Here is an 8,448-nt window from a genome sequence, read left to right as displayed (position 1 = left end):
GTGTTTTGTGAATATCCGGGTCCATCCCCTTTTTTTCATATCCGTAAAGCACGCGCAGCTGAGCTTTAATTTAAAAAGAATCGTTTAAACAAACCACTCGTTTAATTACATATTAAAGATAAATCAAATGAAATAATTCTGCGAATGAGTATGAGTCAATATTAATACTCAATTCTGCTACGTTTAACGTAATGTATCAGATCGGCAAAAATAAAAGTAAAAATAGCGTTTCAATGCAACACGAATGATTTTAAAAATAAATTGTTCGAAGAATTTGCTTTCGGTTTGGTACGATGGTTTAACTGTACTGAACTGCACAAGTACTGAATTGGTTTTCATGCGAAAAGTTACTAAACATGAAGTTAATATGGCATGCCATCAATGAATTCTGTTCACGGAAAATGTATTTAAAGCATCGAGGTTTTTGAAGTTGTTTCTTCCATTTTTAATAGTTCTGTTATTAAAAATAGTTTATTTTAATTCTTAATAAATGAAAGCGGTGTTGTACTACTTCATAACGACAGAAGTGGAATATTTTTTATTTAACGGAAATTTCCATTATTTAAGTTATTACTGCATATTTTTTTTATATTAAATATTTAGTAATTGGCTAAATTAAATTGGCTTTCGTTGCCTTCTGCGCCGCGATGTAGGTCATATCTGTTCCATTAATTACCAGCATGCAACATGCGTCAACAGTACGATCATACCATTGCTTCCTTATGCACAAATATCATTAGCCATTTTTTTGTTGTTGTTGTTGTAAATGCTTTTGCGAAAAAAATCCATTCTCTCAAACAAACCTACGAAAACAAATAGAAAAACAATTTAACACCTCTTTGCCACCCCAAGGCCGGTAGTCAAGCTGGGTACGCATCGCACGAGAACACCATTTAGCGTCAGAATGTGTTACCATTTTGCTCTACTTGAGCGCATATTGTTCAGGCCGAAGGGCACCATGTAGGCATTATTTATTGCTGATATGTGTTTGCTTTTAATCAAACTCTGGTGCGGTTCCGTGTGTGTGTGTTTTTTGCATCATTTTTCCTCAGTCTCTTTGTGTTGTGAAGGTTTTTTTTCTCTCTCTTTTCCTTTATATTTGTACATTGCTGTTGCTTCTGTACACTCGTAACGGACACTAGCGAACGCCACACAGTAGTAATATTATCCGAAAAGCACCACCATCGACCAGTTGCAAAACTCACCGAAACTGGGAAAAAAAACCCTGCAAAGAACAGAAGTGTGGTGCAGTTCCGAGGTTGGACAGGAAGGTTTCGCTGTTGAGCTAAAGCAAACACAACATGCTCAACATGATGGCGCGACCAACCCCGTGTGTTTGTGTGTATGGGTGTTGCATGCTTGAGAAACATGGCAGCGCACGGTTGGATACATAATCGAAAAGTTTGCCAGGAAAATATTTATCATTGTTCGCGGCTGGTGAGATCGAACCAAATGCCACGTTCGGTGCAGCTGAACACTGAAGCCACTGCCGGTCACTTTTCGTTGCTTTATTTCCTTTCACTAGGTCGTTGATGCGATTTTTTTTTGTTCCAACTGGCACTTTGCAGCACCATTCGCCAGGACATTGAGCTGGAAGATGATATCCAAACCGAACCGGGGAGAGCGAAAGAGATGCTTGTAATGAAACCCATGAAAACATGTTTCCATTCGATTCGTGACGCGCTTGCTGGCGAAAGACACTGGCGATCCAACCTGGTAAACGGGGGAGGAAGGGTGAACGTGGGGCATCGAATTGACCCACGGGAGCATTTCGTAGAAACTATCGAATTTCATTTGTTTTGGTGGAAACGGGTCAGCAAATACGTTCGCGAAACAAATGGCAAATGTCGAACGGTCCCGGTGTCTAGTATCGTGTTCTGACCTTTCGCGCCCTTGATTGTTAGGCTGTGCAGTATCCTTTACCCGGTAGCACATTGGAGTTGTTTTGTTTTATCAATTGCAGGCTCAGATTCATTATTGGCTTTATTAGATAACGTCGGGCCGAGTGAAATTGAATAGAATTGGATGGATTACAGCATGGATTAGAGGAAGGCCCCAGAGCCCGAAGGATATCAATTTTGCAGTACAGAGCATTTAAGCAGGTGTTGCATCACACTTGTTTTGAGTTGTTTATGGTTGTCGAGTTGTATTACGTTACATGTTTTCTAAATAGCTGGTTTAATTTTTGGGTTTTGAGTAAATGCTGGAAATTCATTTTTATTTACCTTTTATAATTGTGAATTAATATGGTCATTCATTAATATCAGCAATCATTGGACAATCATTTGTAGTGCATATTTCACACTTTTATAGCAAACATGGTTTTTATATGTATATGAAGACGTCTTGGCGTGCAAGGTAATTTTAGTTCCTCTGTAAAGCTTTTTTATTCACACAATTGCAATTGCGTTCCGTCTTTCAAAAATACTTTGCACGGGATCAATTTGGTTTTGAACATGATTAAGATAGTGGATAGTCTACATCTACCTCAAACTGTTCCAGTTGAGTTACTTGAAAATTATTCAAAAATTACTCTTTGCCTTGTCTTTATCTGTCTTTGACGATTGAAAATGACTTTGACGATTCAAATAATACCCTGAATGCAGTTAGTAAATAAAAACATAAGAGTGAATATTTTATAAAAGAAAACTTCAGTGTGTTGAAGACCGTTAGACCTGAGAATAGAAAGTATAAGCTGATTTTTTATTCAATTTATGGCTTCTTTTTATATTCAAATTTCCATCGACTTGCCTCGAAACATTTTCATTTGTGCTGCTGCTACTTCTAGCATCCTAATCAAGCTTCTAAATGCAGTCAATTTCCTCAGCAGGATGATTACGCTCCTAGCAGAAAAGATTCCGCAAGTGGGACGAGCAAATGAGCGTTTATACAGAATCACCAACTGACGTCTTGTGGTTGACATGCAGGATACACAGTTTCTGCTACGATCCAACAGTATCGACTCAATTCGATTATCGCATTCCGAACGGTCAAACCCATCCAATTAAACTGTAATCTAACAAGCTTTCCAAAAACCCGTCCGTCCGGGGCAACGGAAGCGAAATCTTCCTGCCCAGTTCCAGTCCCCTAAATTATGTATGCTGCCTCGATGCGGCAAATGTGACCGCTTTTTGGGGCGGCGACGGAATCGAACTGTTGAAGTTCGATCAAAATTCGTCCACCTAAAGTCAACGATGTGACTTGACGCTGAGCGAAGTTGCAAGAACCTTTCACGCCCTTCGGGATGGTGTGCCACGGGAGCAACCGTCCATGCTGGGGTGGCGCAAGCGGTGGTGGAAAAGTTTTCTTTTAGCATTAACTTCCAAAGTAAAGCCATCTCCACTATTCTTGACCGTTTCGAAACATTCTTCGGGCGGTTGGTGGTTGGGGAGGAATCGTCTGCCCAATTCCTGGATCCCAAGTTAGCCAACAGCCTGCTTCCTATCTCATCTGAAGCGAAGCTAATCTATTTTACTAATTTGTAACATTCGCAAAAGTTCATTCTTCTGTTTGTATTTCATTGCTCCGCTGGTGTGGCACAGATTGCGGCATCTACCAGCTAAGGGGCCCGATTGCCTTACCATCAGCGGTCGGACCGGATCCGACCATTAAAGGAGGAAAACCCGGACGATGGTGAAACATTAGTGTCACTATTAAATTCTCTCCACCAGTGGGCAAGTCTCTCGCAACGGAAGTTTTAGCCCGTAGCCGGGGCAGCTAGAAATTAACATTATGTACTCGTCCGGCAGTGTGGCGTAATCGTTATCGCTCGGTTACGGTGTGGGCAGAAGCTTCACAATACGTGGTAAGGGTCGCAGGCGGTGTAAGTGCATTATACATTAATCCATCCTTGCGCGCAATGTGTTCCGCTGTAGTGTCGGTTTTGCAGTTAGATTTGCATAAACGAACGTTAAATTGAAAAAAAAAACCAGGACTAAGATATGAAATGCAATTCCAAGGGAAGTTATGGAGCTAATGATACTATTAACACTAGTCTGCCCGAATCAGTCATATTAACTGGAATGCTTTATTTTCATCAAATTGATTATTTGGGGTTCGACCAGTAACTTCTTCAATTTTCACAAAAATTATGAAAAAGTTATGATTCTTGAATTTGTGACATTTAGTTTTAATGTCGTTGAAGGGGATTTGTAAATTTTAGTCAATCATTCAATAAATTCTCAAATTTTCAAATTTTCAAATAATTTTTTAAATAAAATTTCTGTAAATAATTTTTAACATATTTGATTAAATTTAAATTAATTACAATTCTTCAAATTGCTATTGAAACCAGTACTGGGTACGGACACATATGCCCTTAGTCGTCGGTTTTAGAACTTTTGATGCAAGTCCCAGGTGAAGTCCCAAGTGCAAGTTTCGTAAAAAAAGGTCCAGAAAGTTGAATAAGTCCGTGCAATATTACTGACCGACAAAGAATAAGAAAAGAAGAATAAAAAGAAGCAGAAGAAGAAAGGGAAAAATAAGAAAAAAATAACTAATTTGAGGCAATTATTATGGAAGACTTATCTGAAGCTAGTGCTGTTGCGAGGCGAGCATCAAGATGTTTCCAATAAAATGTTAAGCTACCAAAACCTAGCCATCGTTTTACCTGATGTCATTCTTTCTCGACTGGCTTAACTAAAGTAGCTTGGATGAAGGAAAGTACCGCAGTAGCCTCTTCGCAGAACGGCACCAATGGCAGCAGTAGCATAAATAGTAGCGACCTGTCCTATAGTGCTAGCAGTTTCGCTGCAACGCAAAGCGCAACCAAAAGCCAACATCCAAAGGACATAAAATCGGTCGGGAGGCAAAAAAAAAAAATTAAAATGGCACGAAAAAGAAACGACGGAAAAAGAGTTTTCCGCGGCGGAAGCGCACTCAATAACGTCCCTTTACGCTGGGATGAGCATATCGTCAAATCCGCGTCGGAGTTTCGGGCACGATGCTTAACGGGAGTATGCCTTTTTTTTTCTTCTTACGTCTGCCCCACCGTTGGCTTTTGCTGCTACTGCGGGCGGTTTTTCCTCACTGCATATCCCGTTTGCGTTTCGATAAGAAATCAGATTTGCTGCGAGATTGTGAACGGAATTTATACGAGCGGTAATCTCGATTGTTCTTACTGGCGCGCGCACCGCATACCGGGGTTACGGTACAACCCCTGCATACGCAAACGGGAGGCCACAAAGTTCGTACGCTCGCACTGCGAAAAGCACGGGCAAATATGTTTTATCTAGCTTGCGCAGCGTGGTTTTGCTGCTGCTGCTGCTGCCTTCAATTGAGTTAACATTTCCGCAGGTCCGCTGCGAAAGGTCGCGGAGGTAGGTCCGCTGGTAGATCGCGTGGCACCGTGTAGCCTTTGCTAGTCGTACAATTTTGGGTGGAGAATTTATTCTCTCTGCAACGATGCTGTGGCACGGAATTTCTTGGAAAACTGATTTCTTGCTTGCACAAGACGAGGTAGCTGAAGGTGTGTGTGTGTGGTTGCAATGCCGAAAGGCGAAACATCGTAACATCATCGTTTCGTTCTTGCTTTGAGTCCGGCTCATACACACACATGCCACCCAAGCCACCCCACTTCTTCACTCGCTGCAAATGAATATAAATCCAAGTAATCGCACCGTGGAGTAAAATAAACGCGTCAGATTTTGTAATCGTAAATATTCAAGCAGCATTAATGTTCAATTACTTTGCTGGTGATCGGCATGGTCCGGATAGTAGGGTGGGATGGTGGGCCTCCACGCTCTGGGAAGAACCTCTACGACCAACTAGGGGCAGGGGAAAACGGACCGGGACAATGAGCGAGTGCAATAAGTATGGCCAGAAATAAGCGCTCGTTACTATTGATGGTGTCCGCAGGGCATCCGGCCGAAGAATTGCTTCAAACGGCTGGCCGACAGTAGGCCGTGTACGGTTTGTTTGCCGTTGTTGGTGGTACACGCTCAAATCTCCGGTGCGATAATGTTTTATTGCACATAGAAGGCACCGCCCTGCGGAGGACCTTTTCCGTTTATAAGCCAGTCGGTCGGTGCTCTTATTATAGGTGAGCATTAAGATGGGGCTAGATTTCCATTACACACCTGCCGATGCCGATGGGTGCAATGGTCATTGATGTTTCGTGAAACAAGTGCTTGTGCAAGAGCGGGATTGTTGATGGATGAAGTGGACGATAATTCCGTTGGGATGGTCGATCCGTAATGTTTTATTTTAATTGCTTGCAAGTTAAAATATTGATTGTGTAATTGATACTCCGTAGCCTTTAGCATACCTTCGGTTTTACGCAATGAGAATGGAAGTCTTAGGAGTTTCTGGTACTTTTTAATAAAATGATACACATTTTGTAGAGTGAGTTGAAGAATTTTTACTAATAGTAGTTTCCTAAAGGTATCGATTTTTTTAAAATTTATTTCCATTATAAGCAGCTATTCTAAGGACAGTTTTATATCGATTTTTAAAAATATTATTTGGGATTGATCTTACTGTTCTTGTACTGGTAGAAACAATTCATTCAGGAGTAAGGTATACAGTTATATTTAAATATGCAATTTCGCATTTATGTGATCATTCGAGTAGTGTACAAGTATTTTCTAAATGAATGTTATTTGATTTATTAAGTAGAATTAGCAAAGTGCGAAGCAAATTTGATTAAATTTGATCAACAATTTCAATCGAGAAAGATCTTTTTCATGTAACACAAGTTTCTAAGCTCCATTGAAATGACTATTTGTCGTTCAAAATTAAGGTAAAAACCTGTCCACTTGTAAAAACAATCTCACAATCGTTTCTCACCTGGGCGACGGTAGTTTTGCACACGGTATCTTGTTAACATTGCTGCAAAAACCACAACCGTACCCTACGCAACGGAGCGAAGGTGTCAAATCTTTGCACACCACAATCTTTACATTACAACGATTCAAAAACCACTCCGGATCGAGTGAGGTAACGGCGGACCATCCAATGCACGGGTGCTTGAGTACGAAAGCATGCGAAAGGAAAAGTAGCTTCTTGTGGGCGACAGATATCTTCCGTCCTTTCGGATGGGGGTACTGGGTAGAAAGTTTGTGTCCATTGTTGAGAAATTCTTGCTAACCTCTGGAACGGGGATTTTCCGAAAAGGATGTTATCTAGTCAATGTGCTCTGGAGGGTGCTCTTTTGCAAGAAGGGTTCTATGTGTCAAATGTATCAGCTGAACTGATTTTGAGAATGTATCCTTCCGGAAAGCTTCGGGTCGGTACTAACGAATCGATTATGGACCATGCATGGGGAATACTAGCTCGGTATTAATGAACTAACCCGTCCGACCACCGACCAGCGTCGGGTGATGGCAAATCTCTTAAAGTTTCCCGTGGACGTTGGAAGACAATTTCTGCGAGCAATAACCGGCGCCCTCGGTAAGCTTGCACACAATTGCATATCTGCCGCACGTATAAACATCGGGTATAATCTACCCCTCGAGAGGTGCGCGGTTCTTGTGCTTCGTCTGAAAACCCTGTAACACTCCTCATACACGTGAAGCTGGTGGGTTTTCTTCGCACAAGCTGCAACGAGCAAGAAAAGGCAATTAAGAAGTCTGGTCTCTGGCAACCCTATTGGTGTCTCTCTGTTTTGTATCTCTCCCCTAGCGTATGTCGACCATTCTTCTCGAGCAGGGTTTGTGGCACAATTGCACAAAGAACCGCCCGGCCATCGTGTTTCTCGGTACGCCCCCGGGGGGGTTAAGTCACCCTATCCAGGTGGCCAGATACACTACTGCGGGAACGAACTTTTCCATGGGATGAATAATTCAGCAGAGTGAAGATCATAATTTATAGTCCCCCCCTCTCTCTCTCTCATTTCCTGCTGTCCCAATCTGTCCATGTGTGTCCATTTGGCCATTCGTTTGCGCTGTGTTCGATTGGGTGGGTTTGCGCAAGGGTTGCGCTTAAATGCTAACGTACGAACCCCAGCACATCGATGTAATCAAATTTGCCTGCGCTCTTAGCCCGAAGAGAGTGAAAAGCATTCCGGAGTACGAACTTATCTGAATTTGATAACAATTCCAAACAAATAGCAAATATCCTTCCAATGTTGTACTCGGTATTGGACTGTTACCTTCCCAGTGTGGGTGTGTGAGTGTTCCTTTCATATTCCGAGTTTCGAAAGATGTTTCGGCTGTGCAGCTCGAGCTGTGTGTTTGTGGAGTGCCTGTTTATAATGAAGTAAAAAGGGTCAGCTCATCCTTTGCGAACTGACCGTTCCAAAAACCAAAGGCGGAAACTGTTTACCAACATACCGGGCAGCAAATCGGATCAAATTGCATACACGGCAGAGCGGCAAAAAGGGGGGCACCCGATCGGTTTGGTTTGTGTTGGGCGGTACGATTGATTAAATTTTCAAAGTCGACGTTACGTTGAGCCTGCATTGTATCAGTATCGGTAGATTTTCATAAGCTCTATTAAACATCAATTCCA

The sequence above is a fragment of the Anopheles moucheti genome, chromosome 3 (genome assembly GCF_943734755.1).
Source record: "Anopheles moucheti chromosome 3, idAnoMoucSN_F20_07, whole genome shotgun sequence".
NCBI lineage: Eukaryota > Metazoa > Arthropoda > Insecta > Diptera > Culicidae > Anopheles > Anopheles moucheti.
The sequence above is the reverse complement of the archived record's forward strand: the minus strand, read 5'-3'. Positions refer to the sequence as shown.